Below are 15394 nucleotides of genomic sequence, written 5' to 3'. Positions count from 1 at the left end.
CTGGGAGTATGTGAATGCAGTTCACATGTAGTAAAGGTTACAAAATTACCACTAGGTGGGAGGAATAATTTCTAGTGTTCCATACCACTGTAAGATGGCTCTAATTAAAAATAATGTATTAAATAGTTTCAACTAGTTTGAAGGAGGATATTGAACAATCCCAACAAAAGGAAATGATAAATATTTGAGATGATGGATATGCTAATTACCCTGATATGATCAGTATACATTATATATATAGAAACATCAATATATACCCCATGAATATGCAGTTATTATTTGTCAATTTAACAAATAAGTTAAAATAAATAGAAATGTTCACAGGAGACAGTTGGTGTAAGGTAGCAGGCCACATCTGCCACTAACTGGCTGTGAGATCTTCTCCGAGATCTGTTATTGCAAAGGCTGACAGAATAAGCTCTCTGAAGTTGTGCAGAAGTGACCTATCTTCTCTGAGCCTCAGTTATGCCATCTATAAATGGCATAATGAATGTGAGTTGTCTCATACAGGGTGAGTGCTCAGTGATGTTACTATTATTAAACCTCAGAACTGGGACCTAGAACAAGTATTAAGGAGGCAAAATTTTCCCAGGGGACTAGCAAATATGTAAAAGCAAGGCTGAGAAATGATTTAGTGATAAAAAATGGTGAGAAGCATGACAGGTGTTGCTCTCAGCTGCAGGGAAGCAATAGTAGAGCGGCAACCTCAGGATTTAAATCCTGATTCATTCATGGACTACCTCTATGACCATGGGAAAATGACTTTATGTCCCTGGGCATCAGCTCCTTATTAGTAAAAGGGGATAATGCAGCCAGGCGAAGTGGCTCACACCTGTAATCCTAGCACTTTGGGAGGCTGAAGCTGGAAGATCGCTTGAGTCCAGGAGTTCAAGACCAGCCTGGGCAATAGAGCAAGACACTGTCTCAATAAAAAAGAAAAAGAAAAAAAAGATTAATTTAAATTAATAAATAAAAGAAAGGGGATAATGCTAATAATAGTTCTTACTTCATAGGGTTGTAAGGATGAAGTGAGATAATACATGAACGGCACTTAGGTCAGGGCCTGGACCAGAGAAAGTGCCATATAAAGTGTTAGCTGTTGTTATTGCAAAGGCTGACAGAATAAGCTCTCTGAAGTTGTGCAGAGAAGATTCTACAACACATTTGTTCCTCAAAATCCCAGAGGCCCCAGAGTGCTGAATTAACATGGCCCTCCAGAACAGGGAAGAATCATTGAGAGTCTATTCTTGAGATCCAAGCTGACAACTCAGAGTTTATTTGTAATAGGCTCCAAATGTCATGTCAGAAATGCCAAGCTTTCTAGACCTTTCTGGCCTTCCAGGAATGGTCTTGAGCTTTCAGAATTTTTTTCTTTTTTTCAAAACGATAAGGTGAATTAAGTTCTTGGAGATCGAAACAAAAACACAGATAAAAGGAACTGAAATTGTGACGTATTTTGAATGTGAAACGGAGCTGGTCTCTGAGCTTCCAGAGGAAGTGGGGTGGAGGGGAATCAATCTCACAGGGCCCTGTTTTCATGGACTCAGTGTCTTGGAAAATTTTGCTCCACTGATTTTTCCTCCACCCTGTCATCCACAAAGTGCCTCAAGGAGCCCCCAAAATATGAGTCACTTCATTGGCCACCAGACTAGTGACCCTTTGCTTTCTGAATGCCATTTATTTCCACAGGCCACTTAACTGTGAAGTCAGCACCTTGGGCCATTGGTGAAGAGTTTGCTGGCAGATCTGCTGCAAACTGGTACAGTTAATAAGGATTTATGGCTCTGGAAGTCCCCTGGGGAGGAAATTCTCCAATTCACTTTCTCTCTATTGCAGAGGTTCTCTTCAACAGCTCTGGGACAGGGAAGGACTTTTCAGCCAGAGTCCAGGGGCCTGATAATTCACCCTGCAGGGAGACGAAAGTTTTCCCTCTGGGGCCTGTGCAGCTTTAATTGCCTTATTTTTACCCTCCTCTTAGCAGTTCCTTTAGTTAAGATGCCATATTTGGAAGTCTCAAAGCTCACAGGGTCTTCTCCCCTTGAATCCCAACTAAACAGAGCCTGACTTGCCCTGAAGCTCAGCAGACAAAAAATTTGGTGAGTTGCTCATAGGATTCTGCAGATTCCTAAGAGCAGCTTGAAGTCTCTGAGGAGCAGTCTCTGAAACTGTTCCGCTCTCCACTGGGGGAAGATCTGGGTCAACCCTTGTGGCAAGAGTGGGTTGGCTTTAATATGCAATTGCCACAACAGGGAAGGGTCCCCATGGGGAAGCTAATGCATTGAGCAGTTACTCCCTTGTAGTCGCCTTATCGAATTGGCTTCTTATATAAGCAAATGTTCCAGCCTCCCTTCTCCATCTCTCCTCAGATTCTCAGGAATCCACCAGGATTTGTGTGTGGGTGAGGAGGATATCAGGGATGTTGGGAAATGTTGGCTATCAGTTCATCTCTCTAACCTGCCTCCTGACTAAATCCCAGAATGCAGAGAAAGTTTAGAAACCCCCCAAGTAACTTCTGAATTTTAAAATATTGGTTTCTTGTTTTAATTCTAAAGTCCAGATATGCTGTGTTATATGATATTTAGTTTTCTACTTAGAACTTTTTTTTTGAAATCACATTAGTTGGGTTGCCAACTTTTCAGTACTTCCCCCCAGCTCCTGATCCACCCTTCAGCTTGTATCTGCCTCTTACTCTTTCTAGAATGTTCTTTGGCTCTTGAGATCTTATAGGAACCACCTTCCTTGCCTGAACTCTCCCTGGGGCTGCTGGTCTTGTTGAAGCACTGACTCTTGGGCCTAGTTTGGAGTGGGTGGACGTGCAGTGTGAACTGGCTGTGGCCTTCTTCCACTGAAAGGAGAACTTTGCCCAGACCACCAAATGTGTGGTAATAATATCCTCTGCCACAAATGCACACAGACAGATGGAGGAAGAGACACCTCAAAAAGCTGTGTATTGTCAGAGCGCCATTAGGACAAAGATTTGCATGGCTGAAAAATGACAGCTTGGAAAGTGTCTGTGTGGCCAAAATGTCAGATCCTATAAGTTTCACCATTGTCTTGACAGTATAGCAATAGATGCTTTTTTCTCTATCTTGCTGACAAGTTTTTTTCCCTCTGTCATTTTGATTGGTCAATTTGTACATTATCCAATGAAGTTTCTTTCTTTCTCTCTCTCTCTCTCTCTCTCTCTCTCTCTCTCTCTCTCCCCCGCCTGCCTGCCTTCCTGCCTGCCTGCCTTCCTTCCTTCCTTCCTTCCTTCCTTCCTTCCTTCCTTCTCTCTCTCTCTTTCTTTTTATTTATTTTTTGACAAGATCTCACTCTATTACCCAGGCTAGAGTGCAGTGGTGTGATCATGGCTCACTGCAGCCTCGACCTCCCAGGCTCAACGATCCTCCCATCTCAGCCTCCCAAGTAACTGGGACTACACGTGCATGCCACCATGCCTAGCTAACTTTTTGTACTTGAGACAGGGCTTTGCTATGTTGCCCAGGCTGGTCTCAAACTCCTGGGCACCACCCACCTGGCTGCCTGGGTCTCCCAAAGTGCTGAGATTACAGGTATGAACCACCGTAACCAGCCTCACTGAAGTTTCTTTCTTGAGAATTTCCTTGTGCAGAAAAGGTGCCTATTGATTATGAACACATTCCCTTAAAATGGGAGTTCTTGTACAATTTCATTCTTTCTTGTTTTATTTTGAAGAGATAATGCTCCCAGAGAACAACTTATCCCCAGGGAGGTAGCAGGGATTGAAATCTAGCAGAAGTTTGGCAGCCAAGCATGCCAGGGGACACCTCCGCCCTCAAGAACAAGATGCATGGCATTACCTCAGACCGCCTTCTTTCCATCTCTGTCTTTACTAACTCTCCTTGTTTCCTTCTTTAATAGACTCCAAAAAGTAGCTTCTCTTGCACATCTATCCTACCACTAACATTCAGCCACCAAATAAACAAACAAATAAAAATTCAACTCAACGAAACAACATATATGAAGAGCTCTGAGTTCCTTAGAGACACGGCTTCATTTTGTTTAAAAACACTATTTTGACTAAATGTTGCCCTCTCTCTGGCTCTCAAAGCTTTCCTCAGCTCTCCTTGGTTAATATAACACATGAGTCTGATGCTGATTATGAATTTAATTTTGCGTAAAAATCTCAACATATGTTTTTCATTTTCTAATGCACTTCATCCTTGTATTTAGAAAGGTTGGAGGTATCTGTTATTAACCAAATGTCTGATCTAAGGAAACCACAGAATCACAGGATTGTTTTCTATCTGAGTCTCTGATTTCCAAATCTTCTGATTTCCAAGACAGAAGAACAGCAAGTGTTATCATAGAGACATTGTCCTGCTTATTCCAATAAATCCCTACGAATGGGTCAACGTTAGGGTCCTCCCTGTCCATGATCAAGGTGACTAAATGACATAACTCAGGGGCTCCACACAAGCCTATTTATTCAAATTAAAACTCCCACTTGTTCTCATTTCTCCTAGACAGCATTTCATATTCCACTATTAAATTCACTTCTTAGAGAAAAGAAATTATTTACAAAGGTAGTTTGTTAAACATCATGTGTATTTCCTAAAACGATAAAGAGATATTGGGATATCATGGAAAACCTCTGGAATAAATCCCAACTGAACCCAAATCCTAGCTCTTCCTTGTGCAAACTGTGTGATCATCAGCAAGTACTCAACCTCTCGGAGTTATTGAGAGGACCCCAGGAGGCAGCACAGGTGACAGCCAGGGATGCAGCTGCACTGTGCCTGGCACCATGCATTGTCATTACTGTTGCCACCCCACCTGCTGCCAGTGGCATGAGGGCAGTGGGTATCTGGAACCTAAAGAAGAGAGGGCCAGAAGCAAAAGTAAACCATGGGCTTTCCTCCTCCCCTGCTTGTCCTGCTGCCCAGTGTCTCCTCTGTGGCAGACCTGGCCTGTTTACCCAGCAGGCTCCACCAACTCCCTCCTTTCATCTCAGGGGTCAGCTCAAGACTGGCCTAGTGCAGGCTGTCATCTTTCACCTGGACAGTGGGCACAGCCTCCTCAATGCCTCCTTATCTCCACTCTGGCTGTTCTCAATTCATTCTTCACACAGTGGCCAGAGTGACCTTTCCAAAATGCATGTCTGACTACATTACTCTTCCACTTAAAACCCATTATCATCTCAGAATCAAGTTCATCTCCAGGCTTTTCACAGTATCGATCTTGTTATCCAGCATATTCTCTCCCCACCATCCCCTCAATAAAGAATACTCAGTCTCATGAAGCTTATTTCAAGGCCCCGAACACAGCAAGCTCTCTCTTGCCCATTTCTTCTGAGCTCAAGCTCATTTCCTAGCTATTGCTTACCCAATCTCAGGTTTCTTTCTAAACATCGCTTCCTTCAGAAGACGGCTTCTCTGACCCCTCCACGTCTTGGCTGTTCGCCGACCCTTGGGCTTCCCATCCAGCATTTACCCGAGGGGCAGCAGTTGTCTCCTGTCTATCCCTACCCACCAGACTGTTTGCCCATGGAAGGCAAGCACGTGGCTACTGCTGGACCCCAGGCCCCAGCACAGCATGAGGCACATGAATGTGCTCAGATCAATAAATGAGCTAATGAAGCTGTTATCCAACGCCCTCATTTTATGCCTTACAATTAATATCTTCTGGGGGCAGGGAGGAAATAACTCACATGGTCTTTTACAATGAAATGATGTTAATGTGTTTTTCCTTGAAAATTTCCTTTTCCTGAAATTCAAATCTAAAGTCTGGGAACAGGAATATAGGGTCAATGGTCAATGGCATGGCATGGGAGCAGAAGGCAGCCACAAAGGGTACCCAAAAGGTGCTCTGTTCTAAACACTGTAGGAAGCAGCACCCTTTATATCTTGGAGGGTAGCAAACTGTCTGTCTGACTCTCTGCCAGCAAGTTCCCAATAGGGATTTCTGCCTCTTACAACTAACAAAGGGAGTCACCTTCATGTCTCTCAGTGAATTTACAAGATAACAGAGTTATTTTTAAGGTAAGACTCAAAATAAAAAGAAACCAACTTACCTAAAAGAATCTGGGATACAATGTTATTCAGGTGATGGTTACCCTAAAAGCCTTGACTTGACCACTACACAATCTATGCACGTAATAAAATTGCATGTGTAATCCATAAATTTACACAAATTTAAAATACTTTTAAAATAATAATTTGACAAAAGAGAAAAAAGAATCTAGGATGCCTTCAAATACTCTTTAGATGATTGTTTTTCTGTAGTAGAGGTACAAACAAGGTAAGATGCTGTTTCTACAGCCTCATGGGAGGAGACTTATATGGGAAATTATCTTTTTTATAATAAAAAAATTCTTATTTATGTAATGTACAATATAGGTAATAATGGTGGACTAAATTATTTTAAATTACCCCAGCTTAATATTTAAACTTCCAGAGTAAACCGGCTCCCTTCCCCTCTGTTCCTCTCTCCTTTTCCATCTCTTTCCCTCCTCTTCAATCTCTTTTCCTCCTCTTCCATCTCTTTCCTCCTCTCCTTTCTCCTCTACTCCCTTCCTTTCTCTCCTTCCTTCTTGTTCTTCCTATAGTCAGCTTCCTATACTTTTTGGAAACCTCTCCCTTAAGGATTTCACACTAAAGAAGCAAAAAAAGTCTACCTCTGGTCCCAGCTCTTCCTAAGGACCCTTCCAACTTTGGAATTTCTTGACTCCAACTCACTGCTTAGACCCTTATCCTGGGCCTCTCAAATAATAACTAGATTTCTCTGTCAAAAGACTCTGACTATACTGCCACAAAGTCATCAATCCATTGGAAGAGGTTTTCCTTTAAATTCTGTCAAGATTATATTTTCTCCATGGGTCAATTAATATAAAGAGGTTAATAAAGTTCCACAGAGATAAACATTAGCTGTAACTAAAGTCTGCATTCACTGGTGAATCGATTTATTTACACAATGCCTTATTCTCAATGGAGTTTATGTGCTAGGTTCTATGCAAGGACTCCAATGTCCAAGTCTTAGTCCAATAGAACCTACTGTACATAAGTAACTGCAGTACAAAGGAGGCAGTGGCCAATACCCTGATAAATAAAGAAATACAGTGCTAGGGGTTTCTGACATGGATTTCAAAAAGCTCTCTAGCAAAGCTAAGCATCCACAGCAAAATACTTGCCTTTCTTTGTATTATCCAGTTTGGCTGCCGCATTAGCCAGAGTTCATTGGGTAATTGCACAATCCCTTGTGAGGCTTTTATCTTAAAGCCTTACCCTTGGGGAACTAGAGTGCCTCAGATATCTGGTGCATAGAGCAAACTATAGAAAAGCAGAAAGGATCCTTGATTCTGGAGTACACAGGAAATCTTAATGATGCCCAAAGTAACCATCATGTATTCATGTACACAGCAATGAGTAGTACACTGAAAAAATATATCATCTTTCCTCCAAAACGGAGGCTGCTCATGTGATCCCAGGTGGATGGGAGGCAGAGTGATATAATGAATGAAACCATGTGCTTTTGAGTTAAAAGGGTCCTGGGTTTAAGTTTCAACTCTGCCTTTTAGTCTCTTTTATTACTGCAGCCCTCTGAGCTTCAAACTCTCCTCTGCCAAAGGAGCACTGGAGTGAGTACTGATGAAAAAAAAAATGGATGTGAAGTGATTAACTTGGTGCCCAACACACACAAAGAATTCAGTCAGTACTAGCTGACAATCACAATAAAATTTGTGACAATAACGTACAAAACTCAGAGAATTAAATAGCAGCCTTCTTTACGGCCAAGTAAAAGATGGGGCCATTTCATCCGGAGAAGAGCCAACCAGAAAGACATGAACAATTCTATTTACTTTCCTTTATTTTTATTACACAAGTAGTACATGTTCATGGTAAAGAAAAATTACAATGTAATACAAGCTGAAATAAACTTAAATTATGAACTTTACCACCAACCAGACATATCTAAAATTTCACATATATGCTTTTTTTCATCTTTCTTGAAATATATGAAAATATTTTTAAACAAAAATAAGCGCATTTATAATACTGTTTTATATCTTGCTTTTTTCTTATTTCCATGCCATGATCACCTTTCTTTGCCAAATAACAACATCAATGTCATCATCTAACTGGCTACAGAATAACCAATTATATAAACATTATGAAATATGTTTAACCAATTTCCCACAATAGCTATTATTTAAGTTGTAAGAATGGACCATGTGCCCTGGGCTAAACCAGATTGGACCAGTTCTGGTTCCACCTGGAAAAGATCCTATGTTCTCTCGGTCTCATCTTTACCATCTTTAAAATAAGAATTACTCCAGTTCTTAAGGCTAGTATGTGGATCAAATGAACTGATGCATGTAAACGTGTTTTGTAAAGTACTATGTGAATGTTTACATTCATTAATGAAGGTACTAAACAGGTGTTCTCCACTGAGTCAAAACAAGAAGAAATTTGATTAACATGCTGTTGGTCTCGTTGGGATGATTCCTGGCCTGCAGCAGGCTAGGAGTGCAACAGCAAATGCTTCAATGTGGTTTAGGGGCTCTGGCTCTGTTTTCAGTCCCCAATGGGAGAAACCAGAACGCAGCCCTGGCATAAACTCTGTCCACTTTCCTCCTGAGGACATGAGGTCCAGAGAAGGTAAGTGCCATGTCTATGGGGCTCCTGAAAGCCAGAGTGAGCCACCTTCTGCCTCCAAATCCAATGCCATCGATCTTCACTGTGCCCACAGTGTGTTAGTGACTGGCCAGCTATTAAATGCCCACCTTGTGTTTAATCTTGAAGATTGCAAAAGAAAGGAAGCCTGGCTGCCTTGGCAGATTCTAGCAGATATGGGCGTGATTCAGGTACATTCAGAACATACGACAGCCTCAACTTCTCTAACTTTTAACCATCGAAGCACTGGAAACAAATCCACCTCTTTAAAACATTAGTAAATCGAAACACAAGTAGATTCTCATCTCAAGAGTTTATGTGGCTGAGGTAGATAGAAATTTCTAGAAGTCTTATGTTTCCCCCCAAATTATTCTGTAATTTGCATTATGTATGTAGTGTTGAAAGGGAGATTTGATTGGATTGCCTGAAATTATACCTCCCTTTCTCCTAATACATATTACTCTCAGGTATATGTCAGAGACAGAAAAATATTTTGAATGACGTAGGTCATCTGTTTTTATGCCGACCACCTATTAGAATCACCTGAGAAGTTTCTGGAAAACAAGACAAAATACTGCAGATGACTTGCTGATCTCTAAAAGTTAAGCTTCAATTATTCTAGGGGTAATTTTCTAATCTCCTCAGAGTCAGGTGATTCTGACTTGATGTGCAGCCAGAGTTGAGAAACACTGGTTAGGGTCCCAGTGGGGTAAGGAACAGATTATATGCTCATGATCTCACATACTCTTTCACTCTCATTGTGCCTCTAAGCAAAACCATTGAAACATATGTGCTCAGATTCAACTTCTTCTACCTCTAAAACAAGACCCTGAATGAAAAAAATATATCTTATATAATAAAAGGACCCAAACTATGAAAAATAGGATAACTGCTATACAGCTAAAAATGGAGGAAGTAAAGTTCCTCAATGCAATATTATGCAGCAGCTTTAATTTATGATTACAAAGAATTCACAGCAACATGGAAAAACCATAGACTGAAATGCAGGAAATGAATATAAACGTGTCCATAGTGCAGGGACGCAACTATGAAAACTAAAGTTATATGTGCATATACACATTCACAAACACGCACACACACACACACATACACACACACACACACACGGAAAACCCCCAAAATATCAATAGAGGCTATCTTGGTGGAGAATTTGGCTTCCTTTAACATTTTTGTACTTTCACAGTATTTTTTAAACTACCATGTACATGATAGGAAAATAATATTTATAGTAGAACAAAACAAATTTACTTTTCAAAAATTACTCCTCTATTACGTGATCTTCAAGTCATGATTCTCAACACTGAATTAACAAAACAAAGATTAAAATGCCCACCTGAAGTTCTCTGTCTTTCAGCTGCCCTGGCTTCTGCTGCCTCTATCTCTTCTGCCTTTCTCCTCCAAGTAATTCGGATTGCTCATTTAAAAGAAAAGGGAAACAGCAAATTATATTTATGAACAGTGCCAACCAATAGCAAGAAAGTCAGGAAGTGTAGCAGGTCATCTGTGCTTTTTAGAAGCCAGTATAGATGTCAGTGCAAGATCTCTTCTCAAGAAGGGGGAAGATTTCCAGTTAAGGGCTACATCTAAAAAGAAGAAACCTAAAATTGCCCTGCCCCTCTAATGACTGGTTTTTGTCATTATCTTTCTCAAGAGAACAAGCGGATATAATGGGTTAGAGTCAGGGATTTTAAGTGGCTTTTAGTTCTCCTGAAAGGTTTCTGTTTCCATGGCAACAGAAATAGCAACACTGCCTTACACACACAGCACTTTAGATTTGTTTAAAGCACTTCCCTCACTCACTTATATTTTCAATTCACTTGCACTCCAGCAGAGACCTTATCCACTCTGCTGAAAATGTTCTGTCAGAGGTTACCAATAACCTTGTTGCTCACATAAAAAATCCTTTCTCAGTCCTCACCTTCCTTCCCGTCTTGTTTGCATAGTTGACCACTACCACTTTCCTGAAACTTCTTCCTTGTTTCTCTGACTTTCCTGGTTCTTTTTCTCCCCCTCAGATTGCTCTTCTTTGCCTCTCTTTCTGATGCCTCTTCTTCCATCCCTTTTCTACATGTGAGCTTTCCCCAGAGGTCTGTGTTCTGACTTCTTCCCTCCTTCTCTTGCTTTTATCTATCTGATGCACAATCATGGCCAAATTTAATGTGACCCAGATGGACCTTTTCTCTTCCCCTCTTAGTCCTGCATCCCCCCATCTACCCTGTCTAAACAGTGGCACCACAATAATTTAGCCCATCCATAAACCTAGAAGTCACTTTTAACTTCTCTCTTTCTTCCACCACCCACTTCTGAGCCAACAAGTTCCATTTGTTCTGCCCATAAAATATGTCCCAACTCCAACCATTGCTGACCTCCCCATCACTGTTCAAATCCTCATTTCCTGGATAGAAAGCTGCAGTAACATTAAGCAAGAAAAATACATAAAAGGGATCCAAATTGGAAATAAATAAGTAAAATTATATCTGTCTGCAAATGATAAAATTTTATACGTAGGAAAACCTGAAGATTCCATACACACACACACACACACACACACACACACACACACACACACACAAAACCCCAATAGAACTAATAAGCAAATTCAGCAAAGTTGCAGGATAGGAAATCAATACACAAAAATCAGTTGCATTTATATATACTAACAATAAACAACCAAAAAAGGAAACTAAGGAAACGATTCCATTTAGAATAGCATCAAAACGAATAAAATACTTTGGATATATACTCAGTAGTAGGGTTACTGAATCTTGTTGAGATCTCTGCACTCTCATGTTTACTGTAGCACTATTCACAATAGCCAAAATATGGATCACCCTAAATGTTCATCAACAGAAAGATGGATGAAAAATGTATATATTCACAATTGAATACTATTTATTGATTTAAAAAGAACAAAATTTTGTCATTTGTGGCAACATGGATGAGCTTGGAAGACATTATGTTAAGTGAAGTAAGCCAGGCATAGTAAGATAAATACTGCATGTTCTCATATGTGGAAGCTAAAAAAGTTGACCTGATAGAAGTAGAGAGTAGAATAGTGGTTACTAGAGGCTGGGAAGGGGAGGAGGCAGGGAGAGATAGACAGAGGTTGATTAATGGACACAAAAGTTGATCAGTGGACATCTAGATAAGAGGAATGTGTTCTAGTGTTCTACAGCACTGTAGAGTGACTGAAATAAACAACAATTTATTGTATATTTTCAAGTAGCTAGAAGAGCAAATTGTGAATGTTTTCAAAAATAAATGCCAAATGTTTAAGGTGGGGAATATGCTAATTACCCTAATTATACAGAACAGTTGGCAAAGCCTGCAGCTGCCCTTGTCCTCTTCCCACTCCCAGCTCCCTCCCACATATGAAGAGCTCCACACTTAGGCATGGGGAATTCTAGCCCTCACATCCATGTCCCCTCTCCCCTCAAAACAGCTGCTCTTGGCCACCTGTAGGATGTAGGGCTACACAAACTGTATGCTCTGATGCAACTAGGGAAAAGGCCATAACCTTTGAGGACACTTGGCTGGGGAATTCTCAAGTATCTAGAGCACAATACAGACAAGGAAGTGTCCCTCAGCCCCCGAGACTCTCAGCCCCCTTGGAACAAGAAAGGGGTTGGATGAGGATCAGGGAGGACTCTAACCTGTCTCTGGTCCTCATTCAGCCCTTCCTGTCGCAAGGGGTTGGGACCCCTCTGGTCCTCTCTGGTCTAAAGAATGGCACCAGGACAGTATGTTCTTATGCCTAAGTCTAGGAGTACTTAGGCCTTCATGCTCCAATCCCAGATCCCTTTCAGGTTCTACTCCTCTTGGTTGCTCTCCTGCTTTCTTCCCATGCTCCAGTCAAACTGAACTATTTGCTTATCCCTAAAAATAAAAAGCACTATTTTGGGGCCTGAGAGGAGCCCAGGATGGTAAACAAGGAGACTGGCTGCATTGGAAAGAGATTAGCAAATGCTTTCTTGAAAATAAACAAGGCAGGCTTTGTTTGTTTTGCTTGTTTGCAGTTTGTTTGCTGGAACTGGAACAGACCTTAACAATCGTGGAGTCCAATCCCTTCATAACACCCATGAAGAAACAGAGGCGCAGACTTGTTGAGCAGCATGGTCATGGCACACAGCTAGTCAGTGTCACACCAGGCCTGGAACCCAGAGCAGGGCCTAGAGAGTTCCCTAACCATCTCCAACACTGCCCTACCTACCCTATTCTCCCTGTGCCTTCTTCTGCCTCATGGCCATGGGAAAGACAGGCCCTGGCTTTTGCTATCCCCTCACCCAAGGCCTCCTTCAACCCTGGAAACCACTGATTCTAGCACCCTTCCCCATCCCTTCCATGCCCCGATGCTAGCCTGGTGCCAAGAGCCAAACCTCACCCTATCTATAGCTCCTACAAGTGTCCAAATTCTTGAAACTTGGGGGAAATGAAAAGTAGGTCTTTCTGGAAAGCTCTGAACTGCTGCTGCGTGACAATGAAGAGGAAGAGGCCCTGGAGCCATTTCCTGCATGTCCCAGAGCTCTCCAGCAATGACCATCACCAGGACAATGTAGATCTTACCTTCACATTCCAGAACTGGGGGTGAGGGTGAGTAGTTTTCTGTGCAGCTTCTTCATGCAGCTGTGGAGAAGGGGCTGGGACCAAGGCTGCTCCTCCGAAGACAAGGTTCTTCCTGGGTCTGGGATTCTATTTCTAATATTTTATTTATCCCAATTAAAACTCACAGAATACAAATATTATATTACCATTCTCATTTTTAGGGGGCAAAAAGCTTGAAACAACATTTAATTCTACAAGCAATCACTATATTCATTCTCCTCCAATAAAAGTCCAGTTGGCCGGGCACGGTGGCTCACGCCTGTAATCCCAGCACTTTGGGAGGCCAAGGTGGGCAGATCACGAGGTCAGGAGTTCAACACCAGCCTAGCCAATATGGTGAAACCCTGTCTCTACTAAAAATACAAAAATTAGCCAGGCATGGTGGCACACACCAGTAGTCCCAGCTACTTGGGAGGCTGAGGCAGGAAAATAGCTTGAACCCAGAAGGCAGAAGTTGCAGTGAGCCAAGATTACGCCATTGTACTCCAACCTGGGCAACAGAGCGAGACTCTGTCTCACCAAAAAAAAAAAAAAAAAAAAAAAAAAAAAAGCCTAATTAATCGACTAATGTTCATCTCATTAAAATAAATACAGTGGGCTGGATGCAGTGGCTCACCCCTATAATCCTAGCACTTTGGGAGGCTGAGGCAGGAAGATCTCTTGGGTCCAGGACAGACTGAAAGCAGTCTGAGTGACACAGGGAGATCCCATCTCTAAAAAAATATATATAAAAATTAGCTGGGCATGGTGGCATGTGCCTATAGTCTCAGCTGCTCAGGAAGCTGAAGTGGAAGGATTGCTTGAGCTGGGGATGTTGTGGCTGCAGTGAGCTCGGATCACACTACTGCACTCCAGCCTGGGTGACAGAGCAAGACTGCCTCAGAAAAATAACAAGGCTGGGTGTGGTGGCTTACACCTAATCCCAGCACTTTGGTGGGCTGAGGCAGGCGGATCACGAGGTCAGGAGTTCAAGACCAGCCTGGCCAAGATGGTGAAACCCCGTCTCTACTAAAAATACAAAAATTAGCCAGACGTGGTGGCAGGTGCCTGTAATCCCAGCTACTTGGGAGGCTGAGGCAGGGAATTGCTTGAACTCAGGAGGCGGAGGTTGCAGTGAACTGAGATCATGCCACTGCACTCCAGCCTGGGCGACAGAGTGAGACTCTGTCTCAAAAAAAGAAAAAGAAAAAAATTAAAATTAAATAAACAGTGAAAAAAGAAAAAACCGATCCTACATTCCCAGAGCTAACTTTTGAATATCAGGTTTTCAAGGAGCAGAATATGTTTCAAGAGTATTGGAAAGATAATGAGGGAAATGCTTTCTCCCTACCCCCTGCTTCTGAATCTGTAGACCTCAGAGAAAGGAGAAACTTATTCAATACTTTCTTTGATTTTTAGGACAGCCTGGGATCTCTAAGCACTCCATAGGCAGTAACTTTGTTGGAGAGTGCCCATTAGACACTCTTTCTTTGTACAATTTGGACAGATGATATAAAGAGATGCGATGTCATTTTAACCAGATTTGTCAGGAGGGAGCATGAAATCATTCATTTAGAGTAGATAGGGAAAGGGTCGATGACTTTAAAAAGAAGATAATGCTAGGGAGCAGAGAAAGGAATAAACACATTATCCTATGTGCTGCTCTTGATGATTTAAAGGAAAACATGGAAGCGTGTTTAACATATATAGCACACGGAGAACTTCTCTGGAACTTTCAAAGGCCTGCAGAAGTAATCAAGAGATGAGAATCAACTCCAGTTTTGTAGGAGACTTCCAAGTTTGTTCTCAGTTGAACAAAGTGAGTTTAAGAGAATCAGGACCAGTTTCTTGCTGATTATAGTAATGTACCAGCCACAGGGCCTTTAGTTAGACTTTTAGAGATATAAGCTCGAGTCTAGAGGATATGTTCTTGTAAACACAAACCTGTAATTTTCAAAAGATCAGAAGCACTATTAAGTTGCTAAGGCATCAGAGACAGTAGTTTGTTTTCATAGCACAAGATTAAATGCAAAGGAAGAAGTCAACGTGAATCATGTTTCTATTTAGGTCATTAAGGAAGTGGAAGAACAGGCTGGGCACAGAGGCTCATGCCTGTAATCCCAGCACTTTGGGAAGCCAAAGTGGACTGATCACAAGGT

The 15394-nt window shown here is 41.7% G+C and overlaps 1 protein-coding gene across 5 annotated transcripts in view; it reads right to left on the bottom strand.

Moving 5' to 3' along the window:
- The window catches only part of CYSLTR2 (cysteinyl leukotriene receptor 2), a 47491-nt gene extending 37416 nt beyond the window's left edge, over positions 1-10075 (bottom strand). For all 5 annotated transcript variants that reach the window (XM_065533242.2, XM_015439280.4, XM_065533243.2 and 2 more), the window contains exon 1: positions 9988-10075. The gene's annotated coding sequence lies outside the window, so the exon portion shown is untranslated. The remainder of the gene's footprint in view (positions 1-9987) is intronic.
- Between the last annotated feature and the right edge of the window lie 5319 nt (positions 10076-15394).

Source organism: Macaca fascicularis, chromosome 17 (genome assembly GCF_037993035.2).
Source record: "Macaca fascicularis isolate 582-1 chromosome 17, T2T-MFA8v1.1".
Classification (NCBI taxonomy): domain Eukaryota; kingdom Metazoa; phylum Chordata; class Mammalia; order Primates; family Cercopithecidae; genus Macaca; species Macaca fascicularis.
This window is presented reverse-complemented; position numbering and strand designations above follow the sequence as displayed.